Source organism: Parasteatoda tepidariorum, chromosome 2 (assembly GCF_982258835.1).
Source record: "Parasteatoda tepidariorum strain Cologne lab strain chromosome 2, Ptep-v5.0, whole genome shotgun sequence".
In the NCBI taxonomy this organism is placed as follows: Eukaryota; Metazoa; Arthropoda; class Arachnida; order Araneae; family Theridiidae; genus Parasteatoda; species Parasteatoda tepidariorum.
Window position 1 is genome coordinate 130009201 of NC_141756.1, and position 21785 is coordinate 130030985.

General features: G+C 29.2%; 1 protein-coding gene across 1 annotated transcript in view; it reads left to right on the forward strand.

Moving 5' to 3' along the window:
- The window catches only part of LOC147816220 (histone deacetylase 9-like), a 222705-nt gene that overhangs the window by 164025 nt on the left and 36895 nt on the right, over positions 1 to 21785 (forward strand). Inside the window, exons 21-22 of the mRNA XM_087158396.1 lie at positions 2214 to 2296; positions 21708 to 21784. The gene's annotated coding sequence lies outside the window, so the exon portion shown is untranslated. The remainder of the gene's footprint in view (positions 1 to 2213; positions 2297 to 21707; position 21785) is intronic.

Here is a 21785-nt window from a genome sequence, read left to right on the forward strand (position 1 = left end):
TACAATAGCAATGCAGTTTTTCAGACTACTGCCAACGCCTCAAAATAGTTCTGTCTGAACAAGTTTCAACCGATTTATGATCTGAAAAGAAAATTTTATTTAACCGCCTTATAATTTTGCCCTTAAAAATAAGATTTCTGGCCGCTGCTTTCAACTGATACGAACCAAAAGGATCAAGTACAGGACTGTGTACCAGCCTTATTAATTAACCTCCTTATGTTAGAACAACAAAAAGTTTCGCTAGATATGGTGGGGAAAAAAAGTTTTAACTCATTTTTAAGCAAACAACCACGTGCTTATATTTTTAGTCAAAAATAGACCATTACTGGAGAATCAGTTTGCCAAATATTTTTATCTCAAAAGCAAAAAAATTGTTGCGGCCAAAACATCTTGTATCCAACTTCTGATAAATTATGATAATTCAGAATTTTGATTTGAAGGAAAATTTAAAACTATTTCACGGTATATTAGCTCATCGAAGAAAATTTTTATTTTGCTCAATTTTTCATCAGTTTACCTTCAGAAGTAAATAACATTTGTAAGAATTTTTAACCGAATTTTTGAACTATAAGTAAGAGAACATATATTTTATAACCGTCGTTGAACAGCCGACCCAATTTCATGGGTTTACGACTACTTACGTTCAACTCCGTAGCCTTGTAATTTTGAACCAATCCAGAAGACAAGGAAACTCCTGGATCAGTACCCCCAGAGGTATTGATTTGTTATGGGAACATGGAGGACTTTGAGACTCGACAGATTTAACGTGCATCAGTCACCATTTACTACACGGGCAGTCTTCGGCCGGCGAGGATCGAACCCACGACCTCTTGGACTTGGGCCCAGCGCCCTACCGACCAGGCTATCCCGGCCAATAGGCGAACTATATTAAAAAAATCGGCATTTGGCATCTGAAAATCTATCTTACTGCAAAAGAAAATCCACACAAACCTGTATGCCAGCTTGTTTTTGCATGCCTACCTTTAACCCTTTCTCTGTTGGTATCGCATCTCGGCCTTTTTGTGGCCGTATGGTAGACTTCTCATGCCATGTGAGGAAGAAAAAAAAATTACATCATTGAAATTGAATTCGTCGCTACCTCTCGATAAATCCTGTGATTACTTTTGTATTTCTGAATATTGCTAAGAGATGGCGCAACTAGTCCCACTTTCGTCACAATTTTCGCATTGAGATTTTCCGCCTTGAATTGAAATCAAAATCAATTTGTACTTTCTGCAATTTAGCTTTCATTAATGTTACCGTTGCATGTCAAAATAGTTATGATGTATTCGGAGAGTGAATCCAATGACAGTGAATTTATTATCTCTCTATCCGAAGATGATAGTTCTGAAAAAAGTATTTACAAAAATATTTTTTACCTAAGTTTAATAACTATTTCTTGAAGATCATACACACTTTAAAGCAATAGAGTTAATAAATATGTTATCACATTGAATTTTTTATAAAGATAAAACAGGGAAAACTGGAGATCAGTTGTTGGGACGCCAACAATACGTCATGTTAAAAACTGCTTGAGAACAAATGTTTTGCATTTGTGAAGTTAGGATATTAATTTTCAGCAATAAAAAAAATGCTTATTTTAGGTCTGAAATTTGAAAAAAATCCGACAACCAACCACATGCATGCAGCGTAAGTGAAAGATAAACCGATAAGCTATGCTTATGTTTAATGATAATTTATTTTAAATGATTAGCCTATCGTGAAATTTAAAAAAAAAAATAATTAAGCAAGGCAATCACAGTCCGCTTTTTCAAAACACGTGAAATACTTACTTAAACCATCTCTTTTACAGTCGTTCTATTGAAAGAACTCCCCTCGCCATTCGTCTGGAGCAGAGACGGTGACGAACTATTTCAAGTTGGAGTGTTGGGTCAATATTTAAGATAGGTTTGGTGAGAGAAAGGGAATCAGGGGAGAAAAGCACCCTCTTGTGATAAACTTTTTCTGCTATTTTTCTGGTTTCCATAGCAGTAGACGGCTTTAAACTTAGTCCTAAGGTGATTTTTTAAATAGACAAACTATAAGTTATTGTCTCATTCCTCCCTGTTCTCGTAATCTTTTGCACCTTGCACACATTCGTTTTGTAAAATATAAGTGTCACTATTTTTTGAATAAATTTTTATTGTAATTTATTATTTGAAATGTCGATTACCACGTTTATTCTCTTATAATTTTCTTTGTAATTTTTACAGAACAAGATGTGGCCTTCTTTCCTGATAGAGTTGAGTCCTGATGACGTTGATTCAGGTGTATAATGTGATACACCATAATTCAGGTACGAATTTCATTCTCATGTTCCATTCATTTTAATATCTCCCAGTGCCGACCAAATATTTAGTTCAATTTTCACTTCTCAATAAGGAATAAAAAATACTAAGAGGTTCCGCCCCCTGCTCGCTAACGCTCGCCAACCCCCGAGAATTGCTACGCAATCCTATGTAGTTCACGCCGTGAACCATGGCTCGCTGCGCTCGCTCGCCAATGAACACAATGTTCTAGCACAAAGACATAGTATATTATCATCAAAGACATAGTATTTTATCATCAAAGACATAGTATTGTACTTATGTAGAAGAATTCTATCAATGTTCTTATTGGCTTTTAAAAAAGTATATTAGCTATTTAGATTATACATGGTGAAAAAATCAAAACATTAGCTAAATGAGAAACATATTAGCAAAATAAGTTATCAAATATTGCAGTTGCTCACCTAAATTCAACTAAATGTGTATAATAAATTAGTTAATGCTAGAAATTCTGAAAGTTTTAGAAAAAAATTTTATTATTTAAAAATATAAACTTTAAACCCTAACTTTTCCTTGTGAGATAATAACCCTCAAAAAGTCTTTCATTTTCAAGAACACAAAAATTTGTTTTATCGCCAAATGAAATATTTTTTGGTGATCAGCATTATTGAAATCAATTTCTATATTAATTAACATTTGTGATAAAGTACATAACATTTTAGAACAAAATAAGGATGTTTTACATACAGTAAATTAAAATGCATGGCTGCTAGCATTACCCGAGAAATACCACGTAGAGGTCGCCATGCTGCATTTCTAATCGGGGAGTTTTGATTTTGACAGTTTCCCTTGCTTACTGCCAATAGAAGTTTCAATTAAATTTTTTCCAAAAAACATTTTTTTCTGCAAAGCTCTAAGAAATTAACACTAAGCATTTAGAATTTCTTTGAAAACGCAATTATAGATTTGGCATCTTGGAGCAATTACTGAAAGGCTGTCAAATGACTTAACTCTTGACAGGCCAACATAAAGTTGTCCGTAACTAAAAACTTGTTTAGTCAATACTAAACTGATTTTCTCAAAAGTCTGACCTTGTGACTTATTTATAGTCATGGAGAAGGCCAGCCTAATTAATTCCTAATTGAGTTTAAATTAAATATTATCATGTTATAAGGGCATGAATCTGAACTGAACAACCTGATAATGCTAACTCTGGTTATTGTTTCCGTTTTTAAAAGCGCTATATGTTGAGCCACCTCATGTGACATTTGCCATGTGACATTTTTATTAGCAATCATTGGTCGATTTTCTAACGTTGCCATTCGGGGAGTTGCAATGAGGCTTTTTTTTGGTGCCGTGTAAGAGAAATATATATATAGATTTTAAGTTTTTATTCTAGTTAGAGTAATACTATTTATGTTTGCTTGTTTTTTGAAGAAAAAAACTCTTAGTGTAACTTATTAATGTTGCTACTTGTCCCTTTTGCTGACTTTTTTTTTCTCTTTCTCAAAACTGCAATTTCCAAACACAGGTTACATACTTTTTTTAAAAACTATTTCTCCTATGAACTTGAATTTTGATGCACACAAATACTTTTCATTTTTATTAATTTAAGAGATGCTTTTTTGCCCAAATGGTTATAGGAAATAACATCATTAAGAAAATGGCGTTGCGACCGTTTCTGACAGTTCCTTTAGTGACCCTTTATAATTACAATTTTCTGGCAATTTATAAAATTTATTAAACAGCAATAAAAATTATAGAAAATTGGTAACTTAAATTTGATCTCCAAAAAGTTTCGTTTGCTTGACCGCTAAAAAATGCCAACAGTTTTTCGCTGATTTTTGACAACAAAAGAAAACTAAATGTTTGAATTTAATATCGAAATCAGAAAATTGACATCCAATAAATGTTTCGTAATTTCTCCACAAAAAAAGGCATAATAATCTTCAAAATAAATTATAGTTAGTTTTCGACGAAAAAGAACAGACATTTAAATTTCGCCTTCAAATTTAAGCCAAGTTTACGACATTGTTAATCCAAATAAAATATTCATTTGTTAAAAACAGTTTTGGATTAAATAAATTTTTAACTATATTTTGGCTTACAAAATAATTCATTTTTACTTTCAAACAGCTCGTTGCTGGAAATTATTAGTACATATTAAACTGCCAAAATTTTTTTATTCTACCCGCAAAATAATATGGCGCAACAAGAGAGAACTATAAAACTTTTTGTCCTTGAAATAACAGTTTGAATTTTGTCTTCAACTGTTAGCCTATAGTAGTAAACCTTTATCCCACCAGAAATGGTGTCTTCAAACTGTTGGTCCATAGTTAGCATTTGTTAGCAGTGTAGCATTTGTCTGTGTATTCTAAAAAAACTCCAAGCCAGGTGGATTTTATTAAGGAAACAGTCTTTTATTTAAATAGCTTTTATTGACTTTTTTAAATTTTTTAACTTACTGCAGAGAAGATTGTGCTCCGGAAAAAAATCCGGATTTCCAGATTTTTCTCTAACCGCGATCCCGAAATCCAAGGTCCAAAAGTTTAGAGAAATCAATCACATATATGTATAAAAATTCTTGTATACAATTTTATTTAGAAATATTAGAATTGGAATTTATACTTGGCATCTCTTTCATTTGTAAATATTTTTTCTGGTAGAATAATAAATGTGATTAGTGATAAAAATAAACCTATTCATAATTATTAATTTAAATTATGCTGCATATTATTTATTTAGAATTTCATGTTCTGAAAATATCAGTGATTTAAATTTATAAAACCAATATTTTTTTTGAAAAGCAGCATTAATGATTTTACTCAAGAAATTTTCAGGATTTTTGAGTTGGGCTCACAACTTTTTTGTCCATTGTGTATAGACATATTGCCTATTGTATTCAAATTGAATTTATTGATTATTTATAGTTTTCAATTAATAGTAATTTTTATGATGTAATAATGCATCAGACGTCTGCTGCTGCTGCTCACAATAATTCCTGTTAAAATGATACAACAGACGTGACAGAAACAATCAGTATCTTATCTACTACAAGTTGTTTGATACAATGATTTAAAAGATATTTTCATGTCTTCAAATTGCAGAAGTTCAAATTTTATTTTTTTGAAGTAAAACTTCGTTTTTAGAAATAAGTGAATAATTTAAATTTTTATGAATTTATATACATCAAGTACAGTGTGCAAAAAAAATCAAACCACTGTGCATAACTTTTTGTCCAATGATCGGATTTTCTCGTTCTAGGACTCAAACTAAATGTTTCCGAGAGGAGACTTCAAACGTAGTAATTTGTGTGGACGATATTTTAAGTTACGAAATCATAAACAAAAACGTTCTTTCTCTGAATAAACATAACTTTTTTTTAACAGATTTTAATTTCTGACCCTCAAAATATAGGGGGGTGCCGCAATCTTTCCCAATATCAAAATAGATTATTAATAAGATTGCACTTCTTAAAATTTTTACTGTGCGAATAAACTTTAATAATACGGATATTTTTTAATTTTTTCTGAAAGAAATTTCTTCCTAGTTAAAGTTATTTACTTTTTTTAATGGTACTTATTACACAAATAGTTAAAATGTTAGTAATGTATAGTAATCCTTTTTTTGTTGTTGCAATTCATCCCATTTACTTTAAAATCAGCCTAATCATTCTAAATATCAAATCATTAAATCATCAATCAAAATCAACAATTAAAATCAGCTAAATCATTCTAAATATATTACAGTCATGTTTTAATTCGTACTAGTTGTGCTTTACATTGCTCCTGCTTAAGCAAGTATTTTTCATAAATTGTGCTGAATCTTTTTATCAGGAGTTTTCTATAAAAATCTTGGATTTGTTAAAAGTACTAATTAAAATACATTTGGTTGTAAAATTTGAGAAATTGATCATTATAATTTCAAGTAGTTTAAAATTATTGTTCTTAACACTTCTAAAGTTAACATCTGTTTCTCCAATAAACTATCCGATTTTCAAATTATCATATCAAATCATACCATGTAATGTACAGTTCGCCAAAAAAAAGGAAAAAAAAGGTATGACTCTGAATAATTTTCGTTCTAATGATCGGATTTTCACCTAAATGTCTTTTCCTCATCTTTCCTGCCGCCCTTAACATAACAAGTTTAGTTTCCAATCTAATAATTTTAATTATTTCTGTTTCAGGCTATTAAATGTTATGTCCAAATAGATTTAAATTCTGGGGTTAATTGTCACGTTTCGATTGAGCATAAATGAAACATTAACATTCTTGTCTTTTTACAATGAAATAAAAGAGCAATTTCTATTTATGATTTCTAAAAAAAGTATATTAAAACTATTTGCTGAATTACAGCTATAAAATAGTTTGTTATCTAAACATCTCTTGATATATCTTATTTTAGTATTAACCCTTTGCTGTCGTATGTCTACTCTCAGCCACCAACACTTTTTTATCGTTCCAGACGTATATCTGCTCTCAGCCACCCCAGCAAAGATGTTAGCCACAGCTTAATGGCCAACTACATATAATACGACACTGTGAAGATGTAAAGAGTAAAGATTGTTCTGAATGTCTAAACAGAAAAATTAAAGGCCAAGCTTATTATTTTTGCGACACATGTTCTCGAAAACCAGGGCTTCATATTGGAGACTGCTTTGAAAGATATCACACGATGGAGAACTATAAAATATAATTTATACTCAAAATTAAAACATATTATTGAGTCACATATATCTAAAGTTTACAAAAAGAATTAATAAATTTTATTTTTCCTTCATAATCTTGTATATTATGTATTACTGTTTGTTCAACGGGAAGTAATTCCGACCAGCATGACACCCATGTATAAACTTAATACGACAGTAAAGGGCTAAGAAAATTAATAAAAAAATAAAGTTAGAAAAACAACAATTTTTTATAATTATATTTTAAAAATGAAGCATGGTTTTGGAATCTTTTTACAATTTTCTATTTTTAGTGTTTGCTTTTTCTCAAAGTAAGGCATATCGAGCATTTTCCGGACAAATATAAAAATGTTTTTTTTTTTTTTAAAGGAGAGTTTTTAACTTTAAGCAAGTTTTATCAACATTAACCTTTTTAAGAGGATACTTTCTTAAAGTTTGTGGGCAAGAATAAGTTTGGACATCAAAGTAAAATTGTACGTACATAATGTTCATTCATTTAAAAAACAAAGCAATCTGTTACATATGCATTTACTTTTCATTTCTCAAAAAAACAATAATTTATTTTCATTTTTTGAAAAATTATTAGGAAGATCAGAGAGTAATGTCGTTTTGGTGCATTAAATATTCGTTAGTCTTAAGACTAACGAATGGAATTTAAAAACCAATTTATTTTTTTTCTTCATCCATTTCGATTCATTTTCGTTCCGGCATTGAAATTGTTGTTGCTAACGAGGGTGAATACATCATTGATTCAAAACAAAATCTTGATAACAGATATCAAATGCACCGAAACGACATTACCTTCTGATGTCCCTAATAGTATGCTCAGTAAATAGTCAGTAGTAAATAGTCAGTGTTTAGTATAGAATTTTTGATCAGCAGAATATTTTTAATTTCTTAACAAGATTTAATTCTTAGATAACTGACAATAAGTTTTCTTTTAATAAAAACTTGACAATAATTTAAAAAATAATTTTATTTTAAAGAAAACCTAAATTGAAAAAAAAATACAAAAATTATTAGTTTAATAAGAAAATAATATACGTGGTAGCGTAAAGAAAAAGATTTTGAGAAATGTTAAAGTTCAATTAAATAATTGATAAATAGTTCTGCAAAACACGCGCGGACAGGTAATTAAAAAAAATGTAAGATTAAGGCAATATATAAGATGTTGAGAAGTTTTACGATGCTTAAATATGTTGACTACGTATTCGTATTAATAATTCTAAAATATATACTGAAGAAATTGATAAATATATTATTCCAAATCAATGCATACGTATATATATTATTGAAATTGTATCAGTTATTGAAAAAAACAACTAAAAAACTAAAATTAAAAAGCTGATGAATAATCACATTCTATAAGAAACATGCTCTTATAAAACTCAGCATTCCTTAATATACTATTCTTATTTAATAAAATGTTTTATTCAAATCTCTTTATTAAATTACGAATAAGTTTTTAGACGATTAAAAATGAAACATCGTATTTTATAATTTAAAAAAAAAGGATTAGCAATCGGTTATTAACGAAAAAAATATGAAGTTTTACTCTACGCGCGTAAGTTAAATTTCTCGTAAATTATCTACTTTTAAATATTAATCATCCCTATTTAAATATTTCTTCATCTTCGACAAATTATTTTTTTAAAAACAATTTTAATTTTTCTCCGCTTCTTCTAAAAACGGTTGAAACTTCCGATTTTTTAGAGAAATACGAAGCTTAAAATGTTATAAAAATTATACCTCATAATTCAAATTTTTTTATCCTCAATTAAATAATAAAAAATAATAAGTAATTGTTAAAAATTATTTTTTTATGAAACTATCTTTGAGTAACTCATGAAACTATCTTTGAGTATCTTTTATGAGTGGGTGCATTTTTGTTTTTTTGAAATGATTAATTAATTTTTAAAATATGACTAAAAACGCAAAAAGTGAAATTAACATTAGGGAGTCCGAACTTAGGATCGCTCTCCTGACCAAACTATGGGGACCATATTTTTCAGATTGCGGCTACCCCCTGTATTTTGAAGGTTAAGAATCCAAATACGTAAAAAAAATATATATATTAATTCAGAGAAAGTTACGTTTCTGATTTCGTAACTTAATAGTTGTCATTAAATAATTAGCATATTTGAGCTCACCCCCCAAGAACCATTATGATTGACACTTAGTGCGAGAAAATATGATCGTTAGAAGGAAAGTTATTGAGGGTGATATATTTTTTTGAGCACTGTATCATTTAATTAAAACTATCAAGCTTCTTTTACGTCATCTGGTTTTTTGAAAAATATTTTGTTTTCGTAAAAGGGTGTGTTTTATTTATTTTAGTCGATCTTATTTTAGTGGTTTGAACAAAAAAAACGCACCAGCTTTGTATTATCTTGGCTTAAATCCGGCAACCCTGTTCGTCAGCTCACTAGCTAAAATGTAGTCATGGCAGAAATTGGTTTTACAAATTTTCTATAAACCTACCGTTTAAAAAAGCAGTAACAGGTGTTAACTAATGTTTTATTTGGAATTTTAGAAAGATAAGTAGAACCCAGACTCCCTCCAAGGGGTGTATACGGAGGATTAAAAATTAAAATATTACATTAAATATTTGTTGATTACAGCATAAATTGTAAGATGAAGTAAATGTTAGAATTTTCGAAAACAGAATATTGAATTTTCACTCAAAATCAGGGTTGGCAGGTTTTTGACATGTGACAGTTTTGGACGGTTTAAACAATGGTTTAAACCGTCACGTCAAAAACCTCACTGTCAAAAATGTCGAAAATGTCAAAAACCTATATTCATATGTGAAATTTAATTAATACATAAAATTTATATATTTTTTATAAAGGATAGCGTTTCTAAATATGTTCTAGAAAAAATAAATTTAAAATTTTGAAGAAAACACTTATATTTTGAATAGTAACCAAAATCTTGTACTTTTGAAAGCTCACATCTTTTGTAATATTATGTATTCATTTTCATGTGTTATTGAAAATCTGCAGTGATATTATTAAGAAATTTACTTATAACCAAATTTAGTGTATAGTATAGATTATACTAAAAATTTGACATTTTTAAAGATAAACATTACCAGTTTTGTACATTAGACATCTTTTAAAGAAAAATCTTTTTAATATTCTTTTAAATCTTCTTAATAATCTTTTTAACAAAAGACAATACAAATTTAAGTGCTTTCTGTTAAATACACAGAGTAGTTAGTGTCGATTTACAGTATATTCAGCCTATTCATTTACTATGCTGGAAATTTAGTTTATCCAAATACTTGTGAATTTCATTTTACTGAATACTATATAGTTTTGTTGAATATCTAAATATTCAGCTGTTGAATAATTACTTCTTGCTTTCAAGATATGCATTATTTGTATTCTTAATACAAGTGGGGGAAAAATTAAGAGGTAAAAATTGTTTTAAAATAATAAGTGTAATAATTATAAATAAATATAATAAACAATATGAAATATATTTATCATTATTCCCAAATATAACTACTTTTAAATTCAAATTAACATACTGGATAATAAAGATATTCGGTATAACATTAAAAAAATTTTTCATACACTTGTATCAAGTTTGTATTTATACAACATAACTTGTAAGTTCCTTATAAATATTAGTTATATGTTCCTTATATGTCAAAAATGCATAGTAATAAACTTTTAATTTTCTTAAGTATCAAAAAAAAATTTTTTTTTTCAAAATATAAATATTTAAAGAAATTTTGCAAAATTTTTCTGCACATGCATTTGAATATCAATTTCTGAGATTTTATATCTGTTATTTTACCTTAATTTTAATTAAAAAATATTTTAAAACCTGCTGATTACCTATAGTATAATTAATTTTCAATATAATGCATGGCAACTGTTGGTAGTTTTGAAGTTTATATATTTTCTTGGCAAACTTCGGTTTTTGACATTTTTGACGAGTTTTTGATGGTTTAACCCACTGACGGTTTTGATATTTTAATTTTGACCTCTTCCAAATGGTTGCAATATCTAGAAACTGCGGTTCCTGAAATAGCCACTTGCCTGTTCTAAAACCCCTTGCCAAACGGTAAGAGATAATTCCTCCCCCCTTACAATGGGAAACGGTGGTTTGAAGGGCCATTTTTCTCCTATTATTTACTTGACAGGTGGGGTGGTTTACTTCTTGAGGTGTTGTAATTATAGACTGTCCGCACTATTCACTTTGCTGAGGTCATTTTGAACATGAAATAAATACTTTTGCAGCCTGTTTGAAAATATTTCATATGATCTGTGAGTGAGCATGGAATCTCTTGCGGAAAAAAAAAGAAAAAGAAAAAAGTAAAATCTAGCGTTGCGTTTTAAAATTTGTTTTTATCAATATTTTTCTCTTTATCATATCATTGTCCTTTTTATGACAGTATTTTTTGTCGATAACGTAGAATATTTTATATAGAATACATCAAGATGTATCTAAAAATAATCCGGCATATTATGTAGAAGTGCAAGTGTTTAATTAATTTGGAGTAATCAACTTTCCCATTAATAGTATAAAGACAGAAATATTCTTTGAAGTTGTGCGAAATATTTCAAACAAACCTTTTTTAATAATTCATTTGCATTAAATCGGTTATTTAAAAAATGGCATGGGTATTTTTTTTCTAACTTTTTTTTTTTTTTTTAGAATGAAATAATAAGTATTTATTCTAGAGATAAAGTAAATATGGTAATAAAATTTCAGTTTTTATTTTTTCAACAATGCAAAGGTTTATTTAGAAGTTATAAAAATTGTAGTAAAACGAAAATAAAATATCTATTTTAATTATTAAGTCCATTCAACTAAAATTCATTTAATAAAAGTTTAAAATAATGATATCAATTCACGGCTCTCGTTTTTTCTACATTAAATAAATGTTATGACAGATGAATAAAGAGTATAGTTGTTATGCAATTCATTTCCTTTCTGTACAAATCTAAATTTATACCTAAAAACATAGCAAAGCCAATGCTAACTCGATTTAGTAAAATATGTGACTTATTCTCACTTTGAAATTATCTATTTAATTTCTAGATATGATGAAAGTTCGTATGAACACTTAGTAGCAAAATAAAAATTACTAAATATTTAGTTTTTGTTTCTTCAGCTGTTTAGACTTTAACTCTTTTAATTATTAACTTTACATATTTCATGAAACTATATCTCGTTCATTATAACTATTCAATAATACTTTTATATTTACTCCAGCACATTAATTTGTGTAATTTAAGTCCACTTTACCTTAATTGAGTTATTTTATTAGAGTTTGTTACAATCATCAGAAGTTGATGGTATATTTTTATAAATTTACTATCAACACATAATTAGTAGAGACTTTACTTTTAACATTTAGCTCCCTTATTTTCTCTTATATTTTTGTAAATCAGGGAGGGACATCAGATTGACTATATATTATAAATCCCAAAGCTTAGGGAGCAATTAGAGTTGAAAGTTAAATAAGCTTAATTTACATTTCTTAACACATCCCTTTATTTTCTTATAAAAAATAATGCGCAATAATTTATTTGAGATTTTTGTAAAACTTTTTTACTATTACTTGTCCTGAATACTCTATACTAAGAAACCTATTCCAGAACGTTTCTCTATCGTTTTCTACACATTGTTAAAGTTTCCCAGGGTTTCAAAAATTGTACGTTACTGTGATATATAGTTATGAATGAGTAGTTTTTCCATTCATTCAATTTCTAATGTTAGCTGCATGATATCTTCATTTTATTCATTCTAGTCAAGTTCAAAAACTTATTCATAAAAATCCTCGTTATCAGAGTAAATGGTACTGAAATTACAGTGCGCCGAAATGTCTGTATGTAGTAAGATGACAGTACTAAATCTTCCTTCTACTCACTGATACATGTTACTAGTAAACACCTTTCTATTCCTTATCTCGCTCCATACATAAGGTGACAAAAATGATTAAGTACTGCAACTGTACACTCATACAACAGTGCAAATAATACAATACAAATTCACTGTCAAAACATCAAAGGATATTTTTTCCTTCCATATTTTAATTCTCTTGTCTCCCGAAATTCCTTCTCATCGTTTTGCCATAAAATATATCAAATTTGCAATATATGTCAGTAAAAAAAAAATAGTAAAAGGTGAGTACAGAAACAGATTATATAAAATGACAAAACAATTTATAGAAGTTGAAAATACTTAAAGTAATAATATACTTAATGGGATATCTTCAGTCAACGATGTTAAGATAAGATGTGATTATACTACCTTTTGCTTCATTTTATTCATTAATTTTTTTTAATTTGATTCTTAGTTTCATAGTTTGTATCTTACTTTTATTTTTTATGTTTTGATTGTATCTCTGAAATTTAAGTAACTGAGATTTTAATAATTAAATTTTTTGAAATTTTTAAATTCATTTATAAAATTTTTTTACGTTGGGTAAATTTGTGTAAGTTTAATAACATTCATTTTCAATGATTAAAGCCATAAAAAATACCTGTTTTTGAATTGTACTCACTGTATCCATAATTATACATTCTCTTAAAATAGTAGCTGGAAATGAAAAAAATCTTACATTTGGCTGAAATAAGTTGAAAATGTCCCTAAGAAAAAAAAAATCGAAAATATTATCGCCTTTATTTATCGGAAACTATTTTAATGCTTTCGTTTCATTTTCAGATTTCGTCATTCATTACATAATTTAAGAAATTGTAAAAAAAATCATACTCTAAAATTCGTATATTATTCTATTATTATTAAATTAATTGAGCAATGATGGCTCAGTGGTTTAGGGAACTGAGCTATCATTATGAAGTACTAAGCTTCGCTTTTCGGCTAGCAGCCATCCCAGCTTCAGTTCGATGGGTACTAGCTTGTCAGGGAAGTAAAGGTTGCCTGTGCGTAAGGTAGATCATCCCGTCACAATTATGTCATTGTATGTGGAGCCTTAACTTCAATGAACCTCTGGATCACAGCAGACTGCTGCTGAATACTTGATTTAATTAATTATTATTATTAATAAATAAGTGTTAAAATTAATAAGTATTATAAATATTAAGAGCATATTTTGGGTAAACGAATTCTAAAAATAAGATCTTGTTAGTTTTAAATAATTTATAAAATTATAACAAATTTGTGTACATTACAATTCTTAAAATGTCACATTATTTCTTTTTATTATATATTAAAAATTATAAGCGATTATTTAAAAAAAAATTTTTTTTCTAATGTTATTTCAAGAGTTTGCACAAAAAGTTATAGAACTGCTTATTTCATTTCAAGGGTATGATAAATAAATTTAAACATCAAAAATAACATAACTGAAGGGGGGGGGTATCTTCAAGAGCAAAATGCGAAAAAACAAATTACGATACATTTCACCTAATATTAGATATGCAGAAACTTTTTGAAACTTCAACGTCACAATATTATTATACTGGTTATTATATAAAATTCCAAGGCAAATATTTATTAACTTTTTCAAAGGCCGTGATAAGTATACTTAACACCACTTTTTAAAGTCCATGGCGAGCTTTTTTTACCACTCTCAATTTAGGTTTCCATTCGTTAACAACTTCAGCTTTCTTGAAGCGCGTTTGAATAAAATTGGAAAACATTTATTAGTTTAAAAAAGCGTATAAAAGTTATAAAATACATATTTCTTTTTAAAGTTAGTAGCATTTATAAAATTTATTTTATAAATAACGAAAAATGAAAGTCAATGAATTCCTAATAGGTCGTGGTAAATATATTTACCTAACCTAAATGAGTTTTTTTTCCTTATATCAATTACTATTTTTTTGTCAATTTCAATTCTAAGAATACTTTAACTTACCTTTACTACAAAAATGGCCCATTAAAGGATTAAAGTAGCAAATTTCCAGTGTGTTTGTATAAACTTAATTAGAGCAATTTAAGAGAAATACAAAATCATTTATTTACATCGATTTAAGAAAGAATAAAACATTTATTATTCGACAGTTTATTCGACATCGTATTATTCATCTTATTATTCGATATTATAATACTTTTAAGGTGGTACATTCCCAAGAAAAGTATGAATACCTTTCAAAGGAAATAAAATTTTATTACAAAAATTTTAGAAAATTATTTAAAATATTAATTAATTTATTACATTTCATGTGAAACCTGTGCATATATATAATTTAAATATATACACAAATTTCTGACAAAAAAAGAAAAACCTGAAAGCCCAGCTGTCAGATAATTGACATTTAATAATAATATACTCCCTTTTCTACGTTTAAATACCTTTGCACTACTTATTGATACTGATGAGTTTATGATTTTGATTAAACACTTTTCAGAGATTTCAGGGTGCTATGCTATCAGTTTACAACGTTTACATACCGATCATTCCTACTTAAATCAGCACCAAATTAGTTTCCAAATTCTTTTTCGAAGCTAATTTTGAAAAAAAAGTTGGTGCTAGACAAAATTGCTCTCACTCTGTCAAACAAATCCCATTTTTGTTACGATTCTTCCATAGGTAATCGCATAAAATGATATTTTAGTAAATGAATCGTGAATTCAGTATTAGTATAATTTTACAGTTGTTGTTCTATTAAACTGCATCGAAAGTTATTTATAACTCAACTTTCTGGAAATGTGGCAACTGATTTGGGAGGGAGAGAATATAAAAAAATTTACATACGATCATATGAAAAAAAAAAGCATTTCGAAGTTAAGTGAGATGATGCTAACCAACCAGCAATTACATCCTTAACTAAATCTACTATTGAATCATTAATTCAATAATTAATGCCTTCCTCTAAAACTTGATAATACTTTGAAAGAATAAAAATTGAAACTGAATATTAAATATTAGTTTTTTAATCACTAACAAAAAAATCACAATTTAATATTAAAAAATGCTCCTTCAACCAGCAAAAAAAAAAAAAAAAAAAAAAAAAAAAAACAATAACGGGAAAAGCTACTATTATTTACTCGCTAAATACTCTATAAAAAAAAAGAAATCTAACTAAATGGAAAACTATTTAAAGATTTGAAGACAATACTATATGTAAATCATTTATAAGCATTATTTTCAAATATATCATTTTCTTATTTTTCATACATTTAGGTGAATCACTTTTACCGAGATTTATTGCACTATATTTTCAAAATTAAAATCAATCACCTGCACTGAGTCAATTTTAACCTCTTACTTTTTTTAAAATCAATTTTAATCTTTGCGAATTAACATTAGATGAAAATTAGTTCTATTTTGTCATGTAATTCTCTTCCCATACCGATTTCTTTATTTTTTTTCTTTCCTTTTTATACTAAAAAAAAATGTTTCAGTTAAATATATTCGAAAATCCTTTCGCATTTTCTTCGAAAGCAAACTCTATTGTGTATTGAGTATTTCTACCCTTCAGGTGATGGAGTGGACATCAATTAACCATAGCTGAGAAGGGAGTGAATTTCACGCCCATTTCCGCAAGTAAGGGGGAAAGCATTAGCGACTTTTCACGTGCATGGCCGTTTCGCCGGACAAAAATCAAGAGGCTTTTTTTACGTGCAGGACCATCTATAGGGGAAAAATGAAGGGAGGTTTTCTACGTTCACGACCATTTGCGAGCGTAAAAAAAAGTACGACTTTCTACGTGCAGAACCGTCGGTGGGTTAAACCAGTATTATTCCCTTGTCATGTCAAAAACCACTTTTTGACGTCAAAAACCCAACCTTGCTCAAAATGTTAACTTTTTGTAGAAATTTCGTTACTCTACTTTAATCCTTCAAAAAATTTCGTCCGGAAATCCAATAAAAAGATAATACAAAGATGTGTTTGGAAAATAAATTGAACTTATATTAACCCAACTCGAAATGATAAACCATTAAAATTGATAATCCATTGCTTGTTAGCTCACTCCTCTAATAGTTCATTTACCATGAAACAGAAGCTTATGAAAAGAATGCCCTTAACGTTTTTTTCTGGCCAACCTGTCAAACACTGACAAGTATTTATCGGATTTTAAACCACAAATTTTAATTTTTACATCGAATTTTAAGCCCATTGCAGGAAACAGATTACGTTAATCTAGGGATAGATGCAAAAAATTTTGGATTCGCCTTTTCATTTTAACCACTAAAGTCATTTGCAATAAAATGAGTTTTGCAATAAAAAATGAATCAAGTTCATTACCAAAGTTCAAGAAATTATAATGTGCAGTAGGAATTTAAAAAAAATTTATCTATATTTGAAAAAGACAAATTTCTATTTTATTACTAAATTTTTGAACTATGATGGAAATAAGAATATTATAAAATGAGTATAGAAATCATTTACAAGCAAGAAAATGAGCTTCACAGACATATTTCAGAGCCAATTTTTTTTTTTACATTTTCGCTGTAATTTTACATACACAAATTATAACATTGAAAAATTTACAGCGATGACACTTAGTTTAATTAAATTTTAGCCAGTTAATTAAATTTGATAAATTTTCGTCAGTTATTCGATTGCTAGTTGTAAATTTGAAATTGGTTAATTGTTTTTAAGATGTTCATCAGAAGGCAATGAACGGTACTTGTTTTTAAACAATATTTATTACAGAATAAAAATAGGTAGGTAACACATAAACTGAAATATCATAGAATAAATATGTAATAAACGTTAGAATGATTTTTTAACGTTGTATAGTGCTGTCCATCACAATGTTGCTAACAGAATCACAGGTCACTCAGAATGCCTATCATTTGTGGCGTGAGTTTGCCCACCTCTGCATTAATCCTTAAAAAAGTTTCATTTGTCTGATAATTTTATGGCAAAAACAAGTTTTAGCCTGACATAAAAATCAAAGTGAACATCGTGTTAAAAAATTAGCCCATTGTAAGAAGTTAATAACCCTACATTTGACCACCAAAAATTTTCTTTCCTATAAAAATTCAATAAAAAGTTATTTAAAAACTGTCGCTAGATAATTTTTGATCATTAAACGAGAAAAGTGAATTTTTCTATCGAATTTAAGCCAATTAGTAAAACTTTATCCCATGAAAAAGTTTCGTATGCTAAACAGCAGAAAAAAATATAAATAAAAAAATATAGCTAAGGCAAATTTTAATACGTTTTTGACAGCGAACTTCAAAAGAATGAATTTTACCACAAAATTTAAATCTATAATTAGCCAAACAAATATTTTGTTCTAAAATAAGAATTACGGCCAAAATAGCGTTTTGTTAAGTTTTAAAAATTCTGAGATTTTTTGGAAGCAAAATTTAAACTTTTACAACGCAGAATTAGTGTGTATGAGGATATCGTGAGCTTATAACAACAGCTTATCAAGCTTTTCATTAGCCAATTTCCTTAATTTTTTTACCACGATAAGAAAGATTCCCTATGTCTCAGTGGATAAAGTACTGAACTGTCTTTGGCAAAAACTTGGGTTCGATGACAGGGCTGATTCTTAAAGCTCATAACAGCTTCAGAGCGATTTCCATGAGATCACCGGGGAAAAAGGCGACCGGTGTGGAATGCTGACTACATTGCCACCATCATGTCATTGGTCCACGAAATAATTAACCTCCACCCCCCCCCAGCGTATAACAGTTTAGGCTACAGCAGAAATGCCTGCTTTTGACCTGCTTACATGTATTTCGAAGCCATAACAACTTTCATAGCTGATTGAGCTTATTTTTGGACTGAATTTACGAATTTTCTTTGGAATTGTTAGCAGGTGTGAAATTAATCTTATCCGCCAAATATTTTCGTCAGCCCACCCATTAAAAAAAAGTTTCAACAACAAGTTTTAACTGATTTTTGTTCAGGAAAGCAGAGTTTTGATATTTGTCTCAATACGTTTACCGATTCATAACTGGCATCGAACAGCTAATCCATTTTTGAGTTTATGATTCTCAAAGTCCAACTCCATACCCTTGTAATTTTGAAACCATCTCAGAAGGCAGGGAAAGTCCTGGATCAAGTATTGGGATAAAACTAGCCTTTGTGAAGTATTTTCTTGAAGAAGCTAATCAGAAGCGGAAAACAAGGAAAAGAAAAACGCAAAGCATGGAGATAAAGCCTCTCACGCTAAGTCCGACGGCAAGGGAGCTCGAACTCATGATCCATCTGCCTTCGAGGATATTTTTAGTCTGTGAGCGTAGAATTATTTAAGACCAGCCTCCTCTGGGATTTCAACCTTGGGCACCCCTTCAGGACGAGAAGCCATCTGTCTAAATGAATAATCCTACCCATTGAAAGTTTCAAAAAAATGTTTCAAAAATTGTTCCACACACAATTACAAAATCTGCAAACAAACCCATATTTATCGTTAGCTCATGTTCTCCCACAAAATATTTTCGTTAGCTCATCGCTCACACTGAAATTGTGGCCCAAATAAGTTCTACCGAATTTTTGACTTAAATACCACAAGTTTTAATTTTATCTCCAAGTGTCAGACAGTTGTATGAAGTAGTTTATAGACACGTAAAAAAGTATATTATGACTAAAACTAGTTTTTACTTTTTAACAATAGCTAATAGCTTAAATTTTGTCTCCAAACGTATTGTAGAAAAGTTTATCCTCGATAGACTATCTTCTGAAAAGAAAATTATCACTATGTCTACTTTTCCTAATTTTTTGATAGACATTCCCTTTTTTGATAGACATTCCCAGTTAAAAGCTTCTAAACTTTCCATCTGATCGTGATAAACGATATTGGTTTTTCACAAAATTTATTACATGAGATCAATAGGAAACTTAATGCATATTCCTCGATTGAAAAAACGACGAAATATTTTGGAAAACCTTTTACATTTTAATATTGTTCGCTTTTTACTTTGCTTTGGCATGTCATTCGTTGCACGCTTTGATCACCTCTGCGTTAAGTTATTTGAAAGTATTGTTTTCCCAATCTGGAGAAGAAAAAAATTGGCAAAACCATCTCATTTCTGACAATAAAAACCAATTGTTTTTATTGTCAGAATCAATCATGCCCGTTTTAAGACATCGTTAGCCTATATTAAAATATCAGATTTTCGTTAGCTCATCCACCAAACAATATTATGGCCAAAACAAATGTGAGCTAATTTTTGACCTGCAAGTCACAAGTTTGAGCTTGCCCCAAAACCTTGATCCATTCTATGGAATGGTTAGTGAAAAAAAACTTCATTCAAAATAAAAACTGCTGCCGAAACAGCTTTTAGTTAATTATTAAAAAAAATCTGCCACTTTGAAACTTAGTTCGAAATTGCACCACGTAATGTTAACTCGTATGCACTAACTTTTGCACTGCAGTTTCTACTGTGCACTACAGTTTCATACAGCCTGCTGACATTTTTTGACATGTTTTTGCTGCTTACAGATAATTTTTGAACTAAATTTAAAATTTTTTTATTTCGAAGTGATAGTTTATTGGGACTCCGGTAAAAAAGGTTTCTCAGCCGATTAAAAAAGTTATAAGATTTAAAAAAAGAAACTACGACAAAAACTGATCTTCAGCCAAAAAAATTCAGAAGTTTTGTCCGAAAACATTAGCCTATTGTAAGAAATCGTGAGCTCATGCTCGATCACCGATACTTTTCGTTAGCTATCGTTGAACAGCCAACCGATTTCGGATATACGCCTACTAATGTTCAATTCCGTAACCTTGTAATTTTGAACCCAATCCAGAAGACAAGGAAACTCCTGGATCAAGTATTGGGAGATTTTTTGATGGAACTAACCCTCATTTGCGTTACATGAAGAGGGGAATCATGTAAACCTCCCACGGTTAGCCGGACTGCAAGGGGATTTTTACCCATGATCCGTCAAACACTGAGGATATTTTACGCCAACATCGACTCAACCAGCCATTACTGGGATTCGAATCCGGTTTACCTCATTGAAAGGCAAGCTCTCTGTACTCTGAGCCACCACGGTTCCGGTAGAAAAATAGTGGCCAAAACAGATTTTTGTAAACACTTGATAAATCTAAGCATTTTTTTAATTTCAAACATTTAAACCTTATACGCCCAACTAAGGAAATCATTTGCCCACTTAAACTGTACAACTAAACAACATTACTGAAAGTTTATCAAAAAACTGGAGGTTTCAATTATGCCACCGTTATTCCGTACTCAGAAATCATTATTCTAACCCGCTCAAAAAATTCATTCGTCTTAATCATTACGGTTAAGACAAATATTAGCTACTTTTTAAACTGTAAACAAGTTCCAATTTGACCTCCAAACCTTAACCTATAAAAAATCGTTATCCTGCGGGGCACCGACCGAGACTAGGTTACAACCAAAACAAGTAAAATAAACAAAGCTGAATTTTTTCTAGCAAAACAGAAAAAAAAAATCGTTAACCTTTTCACCAAAAAAATATGACCAAGAAAGGTATTATTTTTGACCTAGAAAACACGATTAAAATTTTCCTTTAAACAATAGCCCCTTGTATTTTAATACTTATTCCATCCGCTAAAAAATACAGAAATAGTTTAAAGTTTATTTTTGACCAAGGAACTACGAATTCGAATTTTCCCTGCTAACGTTAAACTTTTATAGGAAATCGTTAAAACACCAAATTTTTTGTTGACCTATCAGACAAAAATCAAAAACTCTAAATCAAAATGATTTGAGAACTTAATCCATCTCTTTTGAGTTACACTCTTTCTTCCTGTTCTTGTGAATATTCGATTTCGTGTGCTTTGAATGCCAATATATTGTATACTGTAATACTTATTATATACTATATATTATTACATATTAAATTTAATTTCTAATTGTTTTTTTAGGCTTATTTTTGCAAGAGAGAAGAGAAAGCCCTAATGGCAACTAAAATGTGACTATTTGCTGCTAAGTTCCATGCGAGG